Raw genomic sequence first — 18,795 nt, forward strand, 5'->3', positions numbered from 1 at the left:
GCAGAGATAGCAAACAACAGCATCACTGTAACTTGAAGAGACATGAAGATACAGTATGATTAACAACAGCCAAAGATATGTAATATACAAGCGTTCAGAAACCCAGAAACAATTTATGTTCTCAGTTATCACACCCCTTCAGGCTGCAACCACTGACTGTAATTCTCCTGAAGTCCTCACTCCAACGAGGGTTGGTGCACACTTCTAGAAAAATCCTGATGTTTGCACCAATCATACCTCCACGTGCCTCCTCCATTTGAAAAATGAACCGCAAGATCCTTTAGCACAGAGCAGTGGGAGCTGTTTATTCTTACCCTGTCCATTTGAAAGGGATTTTAGGTATCCTACAAGTCCTGTCTTGCTGCTGTGCCTGTTGTGCTCGGGTAGCCCAGATGACGGTATTTCAGTCTACTTAACATAAACTGTATAAACTGTCCCACAGGAGATATCAGTCCTTGACACAAAGCCTCACAATAACTGTACATTCAGATAATCTCAGGCTATCGATCACTCAACAACGGTGGAATATTTCACTGGCTGCATATTAAAAAGTAAAGAAATTGCACGGCAAATGGCATGCAGCAGCCTGCAAAGAATGACTTTATGGCTGACAGATAAAGGATGCTAACGTCACAGAATCAGCAACAACCACTGTCAACCCTTACTAACAACGTTATGTAAAAAAATAAGGAGTCAGGAGTGCTTCATTTTCTGACTCCCAGCTGTCCTTTTCAGGTCAGGTCTCAACCTTGAGTTTTTCCTGCTTTAAGCAGTCCTAAATCTCACAGCTCAAGCATGCACCCTGAATGGAAGGGAAAGCATTGAGTACTTCAATACCAGTTGCCCGCTGGCAATGCACGCAGCCTTCTGGTGGTACATAAACCTCACTATCTCTGTTGATCTAAGTAGCTTAAAACCAGCTACTCATGTAGCTTCAGACACAGAAGTGATGCAAGTCCCAACAAAATCCCCCCTCACCTTTCATTGCTCTCTTCTGACCACAATAAATGCCAAGCCTCTTCCAGTTTCTCAAACTGAACTACAGGGCAGAACCCTCAGCCAAGCTTCAGGAACTTTTGTAACCCTCCTCACCCATGCAAACCTATTCAAGTAGCTGGGACTTTGCCTAAGTAAAGGAAGAGTGAAGAACTCTGAAACAGAGCCCTTATTGTGTCAGGTAAAAAGAAATCAAAAGGTCATCTCTTGGCAGAAGAGCCTGAACTTATTTGTGCTTAAGGGCAGGTTAATACAGTGCGCTGACCTTCACCTGACATCACTTGAAGCTACAGGAAAACGTACCCAAGTGCCTAAAAACTGAAAATAAGGATTCAAAATGTGAGAGACTTCTTGGCATTTCAAGAAAACAAGTAGAGCCGATTGCAAACTGCTGGGAAAGAAAACAGAGTCAAACAGAGTAACTCCTTCAGCATTGTGAGCTTCAGTTGATGCTTTAAATATTCCCTATGCAACAGGCAGACAATGCAGGAGCAGTGGGGATCTTTGAAAAGAAACAAAAGAGTGACTGCTTTTTATTTTCTTTAAATTAGCAGTTAGAGTTCACTGCTGTTCAGCATACAGCTTAACGTCAGTAAAGTGACCTGAGCTCTAATTGAGTATCCACTGCTGGAGGCAGGGAGGAGATAGGCTGAAAGGAATGCAGCTCAAACGTCAGCCCCCTTCGGACACTGACTGACACTGGGGCTGCTGGGTTAAGCATAAGATTTGCATGGTCTGAGTAAATGGGAATTTTGACAAGCCCTTGTAACATAACTTTGGGAAACCAGCAAATCAAAAAGCAGAAACACACCGATCAGCACCACCTTTCTGAACCCTCAATTACCAGCAAGATACATTTGGAAACAGTTTCTCTCCCTCTTCCATTTCAAAGCAATAAAAACAAATCACAACTTCATCACAAGCAGCACGGTTCAAGAGTCAGATCCATTTCTGTCAATTCTAACAGTATTAGATAGAGCAGCATTTTCATCTTTTCACGCTTCCATCATTCAAACCACGCAGAGATTTTTTTTTTTTTTTCTCATTTCAATCTATTACTAATTATAATTATTTAATTTTCAACCATGCTCCCAACTGGTGCCAGCAGTATTGCCGCTGCCTGGGGAATCAATCTGAAACTGATCCTGCAGCATTTTCAACTTCTAATGAGAAGCAGCCAAAGTTCTTCAAGCTCCTTAGTGGCAACGTGAGCAAAACCTTGAGCTGTAAGGAAAAAAGTCTTTTTTGATGCACTATCTATATTAACAAGTACAAACAATGTCTGAAGAAGTAAAGAATATAGGATAGCACATTTTTAATGCCTGGTTATCACTACGGAAATCAAAGCTGACATCCAGCCTTAACCCCCATATTTCAACACACGATCAGTAATTCCTGGGCTGCCAAAGCTGAACAATACTAACAGTTAATGGTTAACATACTCTGTTCTTTTAGGTCCTTATTCTTGTGCTGTTTGAGTTCAGCAAACTCCACATGATGCCCAAAGAACTGCAACGTTTGTCTGCTGTTCCACATCCACCTCCCCAGTGAATGTATCTTCACAGAACTACGGGAACATGAGACAGAGCCTTTGCTGCTGCCAGATTAAGTTATTGCATCCATTCTGAGTAATCCATCAGCCTTTTGGACAGCTTGTGTCATGGGATGTCATTTTATTGTAACTAAGCAGGGTGGGATTGGACGGGCTCTTGCTTCCCTTTGCCAATCTGATAAGCAAAATCATTCTTCCTTTTACTTTTGTAGAAATGACATTGTAGATAGAAATAACCAAACAAGAATACAAGCATAACATAAAACCAACCACTATCAGCACAACTTTACCAAACCAGGATGACAGCAATCACTGTAACCACAGAAAAAAACAGGACTGAATGTGAAACTGAATTTCCCAGCCAACTCTCAGATTGTTGTCAAGGGTTTTGCTGAGTTTGCCATCTAGAACTGGAGTTCTCCTTCCATGCACTTCTGGCCAGCAAAGCCAAACGGAGTCACCGGGGAATCCGCTTGATGAAGGAGTACAGATTTTAGTCATACCAAACTTGAGTATCTAAGTGACGTCTGTCTCCTGGAGGAGTAGTACTCTTCCACAGATCCAAATGCTGACCCAGCAAGGCCTGGCACAACAGATGTTTTTCACACAGACACAGTTTTTAAGAGGGTTTTTTTATCCACCCTTTTCCCAAAACAAGAACAGGGATAGCATGGTGCAGGGCAGACATCACAGCCCTTTATGATGGCAACTAGCAGGAAACAACACTATTTCTATGCAGGGCTACAGACGGTGTCCTCCAGGCTTACAGTAAGCATCTAGCTCCAGGCAGTTTGCTGCTCCTTTGCCACACTAGGCCACACAGTCATACGGGACAGGACTTTTAGGCAAGCAAGGCCCCAAGCCATCGCCTCACCCAGCAGCAGCCCTGCTTCCACATGGGCACAGGCAAGTTCAGGGAGATTCCAGTCACCCCTGGGTTTCTCTGTTGAACTTCATTTCTGTACAGTAGAGGTCAATACAACCCCCCAAGACAGAGTAGGAAAGCTGAAAATCCCATCACCACAACAGCTATCCCTTGAATTTAATACAAAGGGAATGTTATTTCCGTACTTAAAATATTAAGAAAGCTGGGTTTAGGGAAAAGAATAAATAAATAAATAAATATATTAACTAAGAAAAGTGAAATCAAAAAGAATGCCATAAAAAATAAATAAATCATAGCTTTGTAAAGAAGTGCATTTCTCTCCATATTTAATCACATAAAGCTGGGTACTCTAAGTTTACAGCAGTCTTAAAAGAAGGGGAAACAGGACCACAGAAATAGCGAACAACCTTTTTGCTGACTCTCTGTAGAGGACTGAATTGTATCCACCACGCTGTGTATTTAAATGACTTTTTTGGTACCCAGAGAGACTCCTGAGGCCCCACTTCCAGGAACTGATGATGTGACGAGCACTGCTCCCATTTAAAGAGCAAGGCACCAGCTCCTGGACTGCCAAAGAGAAGACTGCAAATGCAAACTCTAAGGAGCTCAGAGAACATCAAGCCAGACACACTGATTTTAGAATTTCCTTATCTGTAAGCCAGACTCTGATTGGGGCAAATCTACCTTTATCTTCCTAAATGCAGACTGTACTGCACACTAACAAACTGCCGGCTTCTGGGACAAGTTGTAGCTTCTGGGACTCTGCTAATGTCACCACCTGTTCAGCAAAAATTTATTCCTGGAGCTCTGAAGTCATTTCTTCCTCTAAATCTGATGAGGACATTAGATATATCTGTGCTGATAATGCCTTGCTCCTGCTCCTTTTATAAACCAGTTATAACCTGCCAACTTGATTCAGCGTTGCTCAGAATTCGCAGTTGTTACATTGCAGGGCATTCTCTGCTCCCAAAGAAATCCATCTTTATTTCTGTTTCACAAACCATTGTCCTGAAGCGATGATAAGGAAAAATGTTTGAGGAAAGGAGAGGTTTACACTTTGGGCAGGGCCAACCTCCAGCTACATCAGCACTTGAACACTGCCACATTTAACATCGATCGACTCATGCAAGTTGGGAATATGAGCCAAAGCCTGAGCAGACAGTTGCATTCGTGCCTTCTGTCAATACCAGCTATTGTGGTAATCAGAGAATGAGCTTTTACCACAGTTCAGACACAGCATTAGACCCACTGAAGAAATAATGAGCACCACTTGCTTGCAGGACCAGGAGACACACAGAATGAGTTCCTTACATGTGAATGCATGCACATCAACAAATGGGCTTTAAACTAATTCTGAAGGGTGGTTTAAAGTGCCAGTACGATGTCACAACTCAAAACTGGTCGTTCTTTCCAGCAGCAAGAGCACAACATGTGGGAATGCCTTGATCCAAAAGTCACTGAAGTTAGTGATAACATTTTCCTTGACTTTACTGGCCCTCAGGATCAGAGCTTTCAAGCAAACAGATGGCCACTCTAAAGCTTACTAAGAAAAGACCAATGGAAAGAAGTCCTTTTTTAAAGCTAATTTTTCCATATATGGAGTATGGAATCTTCCTGTGAGGGGAAATTCCAAAACCAGGACCAAAATAAATACTGAAGTGGGATGCCAAGAAGTAGCAGCACAGGACTGATGTGAAATAGCCAACAAGCAAGTCCTCCAGCTGCAATTGGAAGAAACACAGCAATAAACCTCAGAGGCACATGCTACACCATTTGTTTTTGTTCCTTTGCAATACATGTTTTTATTCCAGTGCCTTTTTTTGTTTTGATTTGTTTTTATAGACCTTAAAGCAATGTGTACACATGTTTTATCTTCAGGAAATTTAATAATGGTAAACGTCCTGTGATCATCATCTCTTCTTCAGAGATAAAGGAAAGGAAAAAGGCACCAGTGAGACTTGATCAGCCGGTCAGTGGTACTGCTGGAAAGAGAAACCCACACTCCAGCAATTCACACACAGCACCTGGTCAGAGATGGAGATACTCTTCCTGCACAAGGATAATATTCAGATCCTATCAACATTGGAATATTTCTAGTTCTTGCCAAGAAGCCCCAAAGTGAACGCTTGGTCCTACCACTTAGAAGCATGCAATGGATGTCCATAGATGGTGCTGACAGCTCTGCTTGTTTAACAGCAACCAAAGCTACATGCACTGACCCATCTCTGGGAATGCCGTGACTCTGCAGGAGAAGCTACACAATGAGATATGTGACATGACACTCACAAGTCCCCAAGAGAAAGCCGGATGGGACAGAACATTCCATAAGGAACTAAACAAGTTGTTTCAAATCATGGAATTTGCATCTGCTATTGCCAACTGAACGAAGGACACAACAAAAATGAACCAACCCTGAAGCACAGTTTCAGCAATGGTCTCTTTATACAGAGTAAAAGATGAGGCTACCTTCCGTGTCCATCTGATCACTCTCCCAAGCATTCCTTTTCACTTGTATCTGCCTAACATCTCCCTAATTAACCTTTCAAACTAAGTACACGCATTCTCCCTAAACATCTAACGTACATAAACAGAATTTTCCAGTGTAACACACTATCCTGAATGCAACAGAAGTTATTTACATGCTGATACACAATAAACAACTCTTAGATAAAACAGATCAGTAACGCACAATTGTGTCCACTGATCACATTTAAACCACTTGAACTCAGAATTAGCCTTGTAATTACCTGATTCACCCTCTGCACTGCATTAACATCAGGTTAAGCTGCTTTCTGAAAACAAATGAACAAATAACTGAGCTGCACATGTGCCTAGTTCAGAGGACAAGGCTCCTTACAGCATGTCCTCCAGCTAGGTAAGGGAAAGGAGAGCACCACGATCACAGGACGTCTCGCAACTAAAAGGTACAAAATGCTTTGCCTGTCTACAGTGACAGTGTTAGCTGACAGCCAGCTGAACACAAGCCAGCAGTTGTGTGCCCAGGTGGCCAAGAAGGCCAATGGCATCCTGGCTTGTACCGGAGACAGTGCAGCCAGCAGGACCTGGAGGTGATTGTCCCTCTCTACGCAGCTCCAGTGAGGCTGCATCTTGAATACTGTGCTCTGTATACATAGGACCCCTCGCTGCATGAAAGACATTGAGGCCCTGGAGCGTGTCCAGAGAAGGGAAATGAAGCTGTGAGAGGTCTGGAACACAAGTCTTATGAGAAGTGGTTGAGGGAACTGAGATTGTTTAGTCTGGAGGTCAGGGGAGGCATTATTGCTCTGTACAGTGATAAAAGGTTGTGGTGAGGTGGCAGTTGGCCTCTGCTCCAAGGTAACAGCAATAGAATGAGAGGTGATGGCCTTCAGTTGCACTAAGGGAGGCTCAGGTGGGATATCAGGAGCAGTGATGCACTGGCACAGGCTGCCTTGGGAGATGGTGAAGTCACCATCCCTAGAGGCATTCAAGAAACAGGTAGATGTGACACCAAGGGACATGAATATTGGCCATAGTTGGGATGGGACTAGATGATCTTAGTGGTCCTTTCCAACCTTAATGATTCCACGAAGAAATGACAGTCTTCTAAAATTGAAGCCTGTTGTGATAATACAGCAAAACAGAGGACAAAGTTAAAATTTTTATGCTTTTTCTGAATATTAAGTGCTCAATCATCAAAACTCAGTGTTCTCTAAGAGAATAACTGACAAGCCATAGGAGTCTCTATACTGACTGCTCTTAACTTTAGACAGCAAACCAAGTTTTAAGGCATAGGGGGAAAAAAAAGTGTCTGACATTTCTTCACCCCTATTTTCAACAACTGTCTCTGTCAATGCTCCAAATATCACATGTCAGATTTAACATCACAGAGCACTGAGACTACTATGTTGAAAAGCAGCTTTCCTGCAGTCACTGTCCACACAGAACCACACACACAAGCCAGTCTTCAAGTGGATTCAGTCTGGTTTTGTTTAGTTTTCAGCCTTAGTTTCATGCATGTCTGCCCAGCGCACTTATTCACTTTATTCTACAGCAAAAGCAAAAGCAAACTTTTTATACTGCAATCATAAAACTCATCACTGTGCACCAACAACCTAATTAATTTCCTGCAATTAAATCTGCTGGAGCTCTGAAAGAACCTGTTGTATGAAGTGTGAAAGGACAACAATCTTGCACCACGTAACACTTCTTATTCCAAGTGCTTCTGAGAGCTATGAACCAGAATTGGCCCCATTGATTCCAATGGAACCATTCCAGATTAGAGCCACCATAAGCAAAACCAGCCCTGCTTCTAAAAGCCACGTTCAGGACACAGTTATAACAAATAACCTGCGCTTCTTACCTACACACACACTTTGAAAGCCTCTATATGATAACTCAAAACAGCTGATCTCCTACTGCCAGCATTACTATGCATTCTCATCTTACAGCACTTTACTCCTCAGAAGACACTTCCTGGTCCACTGACATCCAATGTCTCACTGGAATCCTTGGGAGAGAGGCAACAGAAAAGAAACCACCAGGAATTACAGCTGTCTAATGAATTTTGGCAGCATCACGTTTCATTTTAAACCCCTGATAATACTGAAAGGGTGGAAGTCACATCAACCAATAGATCACTTCCAGTCTCATGCCAGAAAGAAGTCCAACTTGGCAAGCTGCAGTTAGACAGACCACACTGTCTGAGCGCACCAGCACTCCCACCAACAGCACTGAGCTCAGATACATCTGGGCACTTCCAGGCCCCAGTGTTACCTCAGAACAGGACAGGAAGACAGCAGGGACCCGCACAGCATTTTGATGGAGTACTGCACATCCATTAGGAGGCCCACTTCAACCATGGCATTATGCCCTTGTATTGAGCTCCTAACAGCTAGTTAATTAAATATCGTTTCTGATTAAAAAATAAATAAATCACATTGATTCATTAACAGATGAGCACAGCGAGCTACAGATGTTTCTACTGCCTTTGTCGGCTATGTACATAATTGAATCTTCTAGATTCTGCCACATCCATTAGTGGAAGCCTTCCTGCTGATGTGTAAGCCGTGCTGAGATGGTCTGGAATTTAACTTAGTTTGCTGACCCCTTGACCAAAAAGAACATATAATAGAATGAAAACATACAGAAAGGTGTTGACACTATTACTGGATGTGGGAAAACTCCCATAAGAGAAATGACTGAAAGGTGAAGAATTCTTTGCTCTGAAAAAGCGGGAGTGATAAGGGAGAGAAATAACATAATGCAGTTCTGAAAATGGCGCAAAGATGCTCCTATGATTGTGTGATATAGCAAGCAGAGAATAAGTCAGGAACGGACAGTATTGGCAGTAGGACTGAACCACAGAATCATGGAGGTTAGAAAAGACCACTCACAGCATCTCATCCAACCACCAGCCATCCCCACCATGCCCGCTGACCACGTCCTGCTGCCACATCTCCGCGGCTCCAGAACACCTGCATGGACAGTGACTCCACCACCTCCCTGGGCAGCCCGTGCCAGCGCATCACTGCTCATTCTAAGAAATACTTCCTAACATCCCACCCCAGCTTCACCTGGTTCAGTTTCAGGCCATCCCCTCTCATCCCATCACTGCTACCCGGGAGCAGAGGCTGATCCCCACCTCCCCACAACCTCCTCTCAGGAGCTGTTAATCAGTGAGGTCTCCCCTGAGCCTCCTCTTCTCCAGACCGACCCATCCCAGCTCCCTCAGCTGCACTCATCACACTCGTGCTCCAGAGCCCCCACAGCCCCGCTGGACGCACTCAGGGCCTCAATGTCCTTCTTGTAGCGAGGGGCCCAACACTGAACGTAAAATAACAAGCCGAAGGAAGCAGTTTCCACACACACATCAACCTGTGGCCGCGGCGCTGACAAGTTTCCCGAATCGCGCGGACAAACAGCGGGGGAAGCCGGCTTACTGCGGCCCGCGGAGCGCACAGGTGCGGGCACGGCACGGAGCGGCGCTGCCGGAGCCGCACGAGGGCCGCCCGGAGCCCCGCGGTCCCGCAGCCCGAGTCGTACCTCAGCGCCGCTCGAGCCGGGCAGCGCCGACAAAGGCAGGAGCGGGAGAGCGCGAGGAGCGCAGCGGAACCGCCCGCGCACGTCCCGCTGTGCGCACCGCTCTGATGCGGCGGCAGAACAGAACAGAACAGAGCAGAGCAGGGCAGAGCAGAATAGAACAGAGCAGGGCAGAGCAGGACAGACCCGGCCCGGCGGAGAAAGGTTGCGACGCACGTTTTTCAGGAGGAAAGCTCGGCTGGTCTCGCAGCCTCCCGCAGCAGCCCGGCCGGATTCGCTCGCGCTAAGCGCGGCGGCGGCTGCCGGGACACCGCTCCTGGCGCTTCCCTGGACGCAGCCCCTGCAGCCCGGCAGCACCGAAATGGCTCCTGGCACGGAGCGGGGCACAACGGCAGCCCGGCGCTTCGCAGCGGAGATGGGAGAAGGTCTCTCACAGCCGAGAGAAACTTCCCCGGGCTCCGCGAAGCCCGAGGAGCGCAACGCAACCCCCGCCGGGCCCCGCAGTCCCGGCCATCCCCCCAGGCCGACCCCCAGCCCCGGGCACTGCCCGCACGGCCCCGGACCCCCCCCCCCGCCCACCTGGCGCGGCCTCACCTCGCGGTTCGGTCCGGTCCGGTCCCGTCCCGTCCCGTCCGGCCGCCCCGCGCCAAGGCGCTCTCGGTGCTGCGGGGGCGAGATGCGGGCACCCGGGCGGCCCCGCGCATGGGAGGCGGCGCCCCTCCGCCGGGAGTGCCGGACGCGGCTGCAGCGCCCCGCAGGACCCGAGGCGGCTTCCCGGCGGCCGCAGGACAGCCTCCGCCGCGCCGCCTCTCCCCTGGCTCCGGCTGCGCCTCGCGCCAACGGCGTGGCTCGGCCCGCGCCTGCTGCCACCTGGCGGCCGCACCGCCCTCCGATGCTCGCGGGGCCGCCGGGGCGCGACCGGGAGAGGCGCGTGGCCGCCCCGACCCGCCCTGGGGCGGCCCCCGGCGGCGCCGAACGCCGGCGGAGCGGGAAACGGAGCGAGGGGAAGAGCGCTCGGCGCAGCGCGAGGGGGGCGGGGAACGGCACCTTCCGACGGCGCCGGGGCGCGGACGTGCCGGGGGGGAGGCGGGACATGGCCGGGGGGCGGCGGGGCCCCTGGATGTCGGGGCCGCGTCTGCTCCCACCGCCGCGGGCACCTGCCGCACGTGGTACCGCCCGGTGTTTGTCCAGAAGTCTGAGGTTTGGAACCGAGGCGGCAGCCAGCGTCATCCTCGCACTGCTAAAAGCAAAGCCCTTAGAGGCGCACAGGAGGATCTATCCTCCTGTGATAACTTCGGAGCCCATCAGTGAAAATGCGGGTCTGTCCCTCTGTTCCTGCTTTGTAACAAGCGTACGGATCTAACAGCCCTCAGGGTGCTTGTACCAAAGGATACAGTGAGCATAAAACACGAGCTCTGAACCTCCGAACCAGATCGGTACTGGCAATAGCTCATTGCAACATTGAGTTTAATGCCTTTTTACTGTGCGTATATATTATTCTTGCAGGAACCGACCCAACCAGCTGACCCCATTTGCTTTAAAACACAGCAAAATACGTTGTTTTTTCTTGGCAACATTTTCAACTCAGTTATACCTGAACGCAGCCCAACCACTGAAAGATGAAGTGCTGACTGCTATTCCTTGCGCACAGACACACGGTTACTCGATTTCCAAGCCCACGTGCAGCAACAGGCACTAAGTGAGAGATCTACTGCGGACAACCTCCTTTCCCTGCGTGCTCAGCAGGCGCTCGCTGCAGCGCAGCTTCCCCGGCAGTTTCCTATGCTTTGTGGCTGTAAACAGACAGCTGTAGGCAGCTGCGTGCTAAAGCTTTGCAGGGCTTTCCCACGGGCGAAGAAAGGCGGCATTGTGATGCTGAGATAGAGGCAGTTAGGTACCTCCGAGACCGAGGTCTCACCTGGAGTAGGTAAATGGGTTTGGAAACCGCACGATTCAATCTAGAGAACATTCCTGCAGTCCCCCAGAGCAGCGCCGCGCTGGGCAGCAGGAGGCCCGTACCTGTTTTTAGGGGGGGCTGGAGCCTGTCTGGCGGCTGCAGGAAGCGGATGCTGCACGGCTCTGCCCATGGCACAATGCAGTGCATCAATCACTGCTGCCTGCTAAGCCAGGCAGCGTGCGAGCAGGAGCAGATTACAGTACTTCGGTTCTGATCTTTACCAGATTAGATGTTCTGCTTCATCTGCTCCACTGATTACACAACTGCAGTTTGTTCTGGGAGAGATGAATGCAGCCAGAGGGATGAAAGTCAGGAGTTTCTTTTCAGGAGCAGAGCCCTCAGTGTTTGGGTGTTAATAAATTAACTAATCCCCCACATGGAGGGATTGCTCTGCTTGAGAGTTCCTAACTCATGGTATCAGGGGATGTTTGCTTAATCCATACCAGTGAGAAATCAGCTAACTAATTTCCATAGCCCTCAAGGGTGGAGGACTTGTTTCTGCACTAAGGGAAGCTGAGCAGAGTGAACCCACACTCCGGTAGCCACAGAGGCCTGTTCTGCTGGAGCTAACAGCACTCAGGAGAGCTGGAGCCTGACATGAAAGCACAGAGCATGCAGGGCTCTTCCAAAACACCAAAGAACACACTCAGCACCTTCCTCTTTCATGCTGCTGTTACTCTCATTTCCCTAATATCTCTTATTTTCTGTTTGGCTTTCGGAATGACTGCTCCCTCCCAAGGGCTAATGCAGAGCGTTATCTCTTCCCCCCACCTCCTCCCTTTGCCATTGAACAGCTCAGAGGCACACACTAATGCTTTCTCAGCAATGTAGGAGGAAGCTGTTGGGCTGCTGCGGAGGAGAGGAGCAGATCTTCCCACACAGATCTGTGCTTCAGAGAGCTGACACCAGATTTGTCCTGAACAACTGAGTGAGGAGTCCTCATTACACCGCAGTGTTATCTAAAGTCTTTCATACTCTACGTAACAAATGTGGCTATATACAAAATACAAAAGAACAATGTATTCAGGCTACGTCTGCCCTTATCTTAGAGATGGACGTGAAGGGCATGGTGGGGTGACATCATTATTCCTAGCAGAGAGCAAAACATGAATGCTTGGAGGAAAACAGCACTCACATAGAGTTTAAATTGTAATTTCTGAAGGAAATGCTTTTTTAAAGCTTTCGCCACAATATATAGTAGACAGTAACGCATTTGAGGAAGATACAGGAGAAATCCAAACCACTGAGCACAGAAAGGTGTGGGGGGGGACATGGATCACCCTATCTGCTCATTTGTTCAGTTTGTGGTTGAGCCACGTCTCATCTCCCAGTTAGTAGATAAGGACAGCCACCAGCTCCACTTACCCAGCAAGATGCAAAGGTCTGGGATGCAATGAGTATCAGAATATTTTCACTCTAAAGCTGGAGGACTTCACTGCCTACAAGTCATTTCCTTGGCCAGCTGCATCTGAAAGAACAGCAGTCTCTCTCAGTCGGTCTCACTAAAATTCTTTGGGTTACAGCAGCCTGGGAATAAGACAGCAGTGCTGCTCTGAACACTCAGACTCGATTACAGTATGAAGCGATAGGACTGGCAAACAGACAATAGGGTAGAACAAGGATCTCTGCCCGGTGGGACTGAGCTGCCGCCTCATTAGTTGTGAAGATGAATCTCACACCACTAGTGAGAACCCACCTGGATGAGGAAGGAGGGAATCTGAGAAAGGAGATCAGGCTGTAAGAGAAGGAAGCTAGAATTTCCCTGCCTTGAATTGTTTCAGCTACTTATCACTTGTTTCAGTACTTCTCTGTGAGCCAGTAATCGTTGCAAGGAGATCTTTCTGCTTCATTTCCTCCTCTTTGCCAGAGCAGGTGTCAAACATGGCAAAGAGTTGGGAATCTGCTGCCCAGTGTATGGGAGACAATGTCAGATTTGCAGCAGGTCTGGCACGGGTCAGTGGCACAGTGAAGGCACAGAATGTACCCATTATAGTGAGATCAGGGTGTGGGATGGGACATGACACCATGGACAGGAAAGAAAGAAAAGAAACAAGCAAAAAATAATACTTGTAATAAAAGAATACACAGAGAAAACAGTTACCTGGTGGCCTGGGAGAAAGGCATGAGGTTTTACGAGTCTTCACTCCTAGATCAAACTCCCTTCAACAGCAGAACTCAATACGTGACACTAAAGGAAGAAAAGCAGTAACTCAGTCCTTCGCTATGCTGAGCAGCAGACATAGTTTTACAATTCACACCCAGAAGCTGTGTTCAGAAAAGCTTCCATTTGTGCCCATCTGTGCCCTCCCTGGCACGAGGTCAGTCCTGAGAGCACCGGAGACAGACAGAAGTTGTAAAGCTTTTCAGCTAGTGTGTCACATTACAGAAATGGGAGAACGTACCAGTTCGACACTTACATTACTTCACTGGTGAGTGGGATGCCTGGAAGGGCACTTCCATGGGACCTGCAGTCATGGGGCCGAGGTAGCACCAGCTCCTCAAGAAAGAAACTCCTCAAGAAAGCTCCCAGGAGCACAGCAGAGCCATCTAACTTCCTTGACTAAGAGAAAGGACTTCCTGCTTCCTGCCCAGCACCAGGTGCCTCCCTGCGGTCACTCTGGAGGCTTCTCCACATTGTAGATAAGCACCAGCCACGTGTGGCTGTGTATGGGTGCACAGACCACAACCTCTCCTCTTACTGCTGTGCTACACATAAACGTCTCAGTACAGTTCTCTTTAGGTGAGCTTGTTATTTTTTTCTTAATCACTGCCTTTTGCTAATGACCATCTTTATTCCCTGTGAGCTAATGCTACAATGGCATGTCAAATAATGTATCTACACGTTTCCAATGTAAGCGTTCCTTTTAAAATCATTTATCAGGATATTCGGGTTTGGGTGAAGCAACAACTTGCTTTTAGAAAACATGAGAAGTGTACAACTGAGCCGCTGTTCTTGTTGGTATTTATTTTCTTTACTGTGCAATAGCAAGACCGCAGACCTACAGCACACATGGCTTTGTGTGTGCTGTGTCTTCTGGTTTACATTTAATTTCCTTTGTTGTTTCTCAACCATACAATTTAAATCTTTCTTTTGCTGTATTTCTAACTGCAGCACATTCTAGTATTTACAAATGGAGAGTGACTTGGCACAGTGTTGGGTGCAGCCTGTGTGCCATCAGGGCTGTGTTCTCCAGCTGAGCCTATCCGCTTTGAGAGCAAGGAAATCTGTACTGCTTTTAAAACCTAACCTCCGCTGAGAATAGTTATGCAAAGCTACAGACATAACTGGAGGTCTGGATCACAGTGCAGGAGCTGGGTGAGGAACCCACTCACAACCAACTGGGTATCTTGTAGTAAGGGGAGAAAATAGGCTCTGTTCAGAAACAAAGCAGCCAGGAAGCAAGAGACTGTGCTGGCAGCAGTGCCCACACATCTGATAGTGGCAAAGGGAAGTTGTTAGAACTCAGGATTTGGGCCTTAGAAATAATCACAGACTTCAGCATATTCCACGTTAGAGACTGCAGATGACCACACTCCACCAGTCTATGTCTAAGATATCTCTGCTCCTCTGTATGCCAGCCCTGGCTCTTGCTCTGCTCCTCCTCACTTGTCACAGACTTGCACACTCTTCTCTGCAAATGAACCTTCTGCCTTGTGTGGGAGCACCACGATGACACCGAGGAAGCTCCAGCATGAGCTTTGACCCGTCTGGGCAGTGAATGTGAGACACATGGTCTGGACAAGTCTCTGGCACATGAGCTGCCTTTGTGAAGTTATTTGCTGATTCAGAGGTGTGAAAACTCTAAAAAACGCAGTGGAAGCAATGGCACTGCTTGTGGTACTGAAACAGCATGGGCTCCTCCCGGGCTGTTATGACTCCATAAATATTGACTTTGGCAAAAGCTTCTGACACAACTATGGGTTTTCTTTTTTTCTTTTTCCTCCCATGTGGGTTCCCTGAGCTAATTTGCTTAAGGCAACATACATGACACAAGAATAAGCCCTTTGAATAGTGATGCAAGTGCTTGGTCATGAAATGAAAAAGGCCTGCATTCTGATTGATAGTGGGGAGTTCATGCTGCTTGCTTGATTTACTCTGGATTCTTTGTCACCTCAGTGCTGTTCTTGCCAACACATGTCAGAGGACTATTGATTTTGAGCCAAAATGCTGTTTTAGAGCTTTTGTTTTTTACACTTATCAATTTGTGCTCTTTTCTCCTCTCCATAGAAGCAGTGCACTCCTACCCATAAGTCATCTTCTTCAATAAATCTTCTGGGCCTGATTCTTTTCTCATTTGCAGCAGCGTGAAATCTACAGCAATATAATTTATTCAATGAAATTATCCCTATGCAGTTGATTAGGTGCAGCGTACTCTGGAAAAGTACTACTTTTCTCTCTATGACTTGAACATAATTGTCTCAGAGTGCTAGCACACAAGTTCACACCCACAACGACTATCACCCAATCAACAGCAATACCCAATTCACCCAGAGTATGCACAGGAAAGCTGTGATCCAGTGAAAAAGAAATAGGGGGCTGCAGGTGAAGACAAGTGCACTGAAGGACTGACTGTTTCCCTGCCCTGGAAGGGAAGTCAGGCACTTTTTCACCTGGCAAAACACTTCAGAATACACACAGTGTTAAACATATTTATGTGTTTTGCTGAATTAGGCCCAAAACTCTATTCTCTTATTCCCAACAGAACAGCGTTTAACCCAGAGGAGATGAAGACAGACAACAACTGCATCTGAGAAGACAGGAGATTAAATGTGAAATAAGGCACGTAGCTGTGCTCTCCCTTGGCAAGGGTAAAAGCAGCTTGGTATCCTCCAGCGATATTTCCAGGAATGCAGGAATCAAATGCTTATTACTCAATTTGTACTCATAGTTTCTTGCCCCTGCATCTCAGTGCACACCGCTGAACCTATATCAGACACATACATGCAGCCCAACCAAACTTCCATTTCCACAGAGGCTGTTTTCAGACAGTTTTTATCTCTAACATTACCCACTTATCTGATTTATTAATTCTTGGTAGAACTGAATGTATTATCTGAAAGCAACTGCCACTGAGAAAAGATTTAGTATCCATACCCAAACACACGCTGCATGTCTGACCTGGAGACCAATACCCAGAGATGCAGGCTGCGTGGTAAGGCTCCAATGAGATTCTCGAATGCAAGTCATTGGTGAGGGTGCTCCTATCACCATTTCTTGTCATGCTATCTGCTGACAACTTGACATTAAATAGTTTAACACTTATATCAGCAATTCAATCAGGATATTAATTTGAAGCAGAAGAGAGTTGTTTACAAAAGATAAATAAAAGGCTTATGGGTGATGTAAGTGCTGAACTATGGGCTTGCTTCCCTATGCAGTGGACATGCCTAGATGTTTTTCCTCTGATTCATGAAAACAGTTGGATCATAAGCAACCTGCGTTCTGATCTGCAGGCAAATCTTATGTCAAAACATTGGTCTGTCCCCAAAACACTTTCAGCACACAAGGAACAGCATGAAACAAAACACTGTGATTACCCCCTCCCCTGTACCTCTCGAGCATTAATAGGTCTGCATCATCTTTCACTCTCACTGGAGGGTGTGAACCCCTGTACAGTCATGCTTTCCATTCTACGCCGAGAAGAATAAAAGTACATTTGAACACTGTGTACTGTCTGAATTATTAGGTTATTAAAGAGAGAAAGAGACACGACAGTGGAAAAAGGATGTGTGTTCAACTTCACATTCTAAAAAGAAAGGTTTTTAAGGATGAGGCATATGTCTATAGCAGCAGTTCAGGAAGGATATGCACGAGTCATCTTTTTACATCCAGATGCTTTGTAACACACTTCTATTCTGAAAAGTTGTATTTACAGCCAAAAGCCTTTGAGCATAATGTGAACAAGATCTTACACTGTCCTTCTTAGAAAAAGGGAGTAGTTTTGGGCCCAGATATCAAGACATTCCACATAACTCATGAACGCCATTCCCTCACCCACCCCTGAATAAAGATTCTTAAACCAGAGATTCCTACATTTGTTCTTAGAAATTCTACCAGCACAGTAACTAGAAGTCCTAAAACACGTGAACACATTTTCTATGCCAGAGATTCAGGCCATACTTCCAGCATTTTATATCAGGAATGTATAATCTTTAACTGCCTAACATGCAACTACCCAATGGACTCCAATTAAGCACAAGCGACAAACACTTTTCGTACAAAACAGACTTCCTTCTATTTCAGCTGGGCTCTTAAGAAGGGTTAGGCTGTAGTGAGTTGTTAAAATCCTGCCTTTTCTCCTTATTCAGTTTACACAGAGGTGCAAAGTGGCACAGTCCCTCCAGACCTACTACCTTTTCATCTCGTTGTGTAGAGCCCTGTGTAACTCCAGCCTGCCCTCCACCTGTGTACAGCGCATGGATCAGATGAGAGCACAAAACTTGCTCTAAAGGCAGACTCCAGTCCAGAGCTGGACTCCACGCAGCTTGGGGCTGAGCTCTGCCGATGAACCCTCCAACGTGCACTTGTGTAGCAGCTAGATAAATACCTCTTCTCTCCTTGCCCTCTAAGAAATGGACAATCTAACCTCATAAAAGCTGTTTTTCTAAAACTTGAACCAAATTTATCTGCTAGAGTAAAACAAGGAGAGAAACTAAGAGGATGGGGAGGAGAAGGAAAAGATCTTGTTTCATTTCAAGTATAACATGAGGATAAATTAGCCAGCTAGAATTCATCTACTGCCTTTCTTTGTGCATAAGGTAAACAGAATTCAGTTCACATCAAGTAGGTGGTCTGTGAGCACCAAGCACTTTAAACTGTGGATGTGAACAGGCAAGCTCAACTGGAGAAGCAGATCAGAGGGTTGTTGCCTTACTACAGGCATGCTGATAGCACTGGTAGGTAATACATACTAAAGAATGAAACCCCCAAACTCTGCTTCACTGATCTGCCTTCCCATAAAAACCTAATCTTCGCAACATCAACATCTGCTCAGCAGAAGGACAAGTACACAAGTATGTATATACAAGTATATACACAGAATATCAGAACAGATAGTCTCTCTCAAGTTGTAAAGAAGTAAATAGAAGTAGTTAAACAAGTGCTATTTTTAGAGATGTTTGGAGAATGAGGGCAGTACTCTACACTATCTAAATATCTAAGCCTCAAATTCCTCAAAGTAGGCATCGCTTCTTTTTTTTTTTATCCCCCCAGGAAAAATATCTCCTTATGCACTTCAGCTGTGCAGAGAAGAAAAGTAAAGAAGTTTGCATGTAGCTTTGAACAGATGTGTTTATAGACACAAAAGAATAACATAACCTTAGAGCTATGTAGCAATTTTTCTATTTGTAGTGTTTCTGGATATTAAGTTTACAGTTCCTGTA

The 18,795-nt window shown here is 46.5% G+C and overlaps 1 protein-coding gene across 1 annotated transcript in view; it reads right to left on the reverse strand.

Annotated features, from left to right (window-relative positions):
* Positions 1-10,308, reverse strand: part of THSD4 (thrombospondin type 1 domain containing 4) — a 243,174-nt gene extending 232,866 nt beyond the window's left edge. The window contains exon 1 of the mRNA XM_072345424.1: positions 10,050-10,308. The gene's annotated coding sequence lies outside the window, so the exon portion shown is untranslated. The remainder of the gene's footprint in view (positions 1-10,049) is intronic.
* Between the last annotated feature and the right edge of the window lie 8,487 nt (positions 10,309-18,795).

This window comes from Excalfactoria chinensis, chromosome 10 (genome assembly GCF_039878825.1).
Source record: "Excalfactoria chinensis isolate bCotChi1 chromosome 10, bCotChi1.hap2, whole genome shotgun sequence".
NCBI classification, from domain to species: Eukaryota; Metazoa; Chordata; class Aves; order Galliformes; family Phasianidae; genus Excalfactoria; species Excalfactoria chinensis.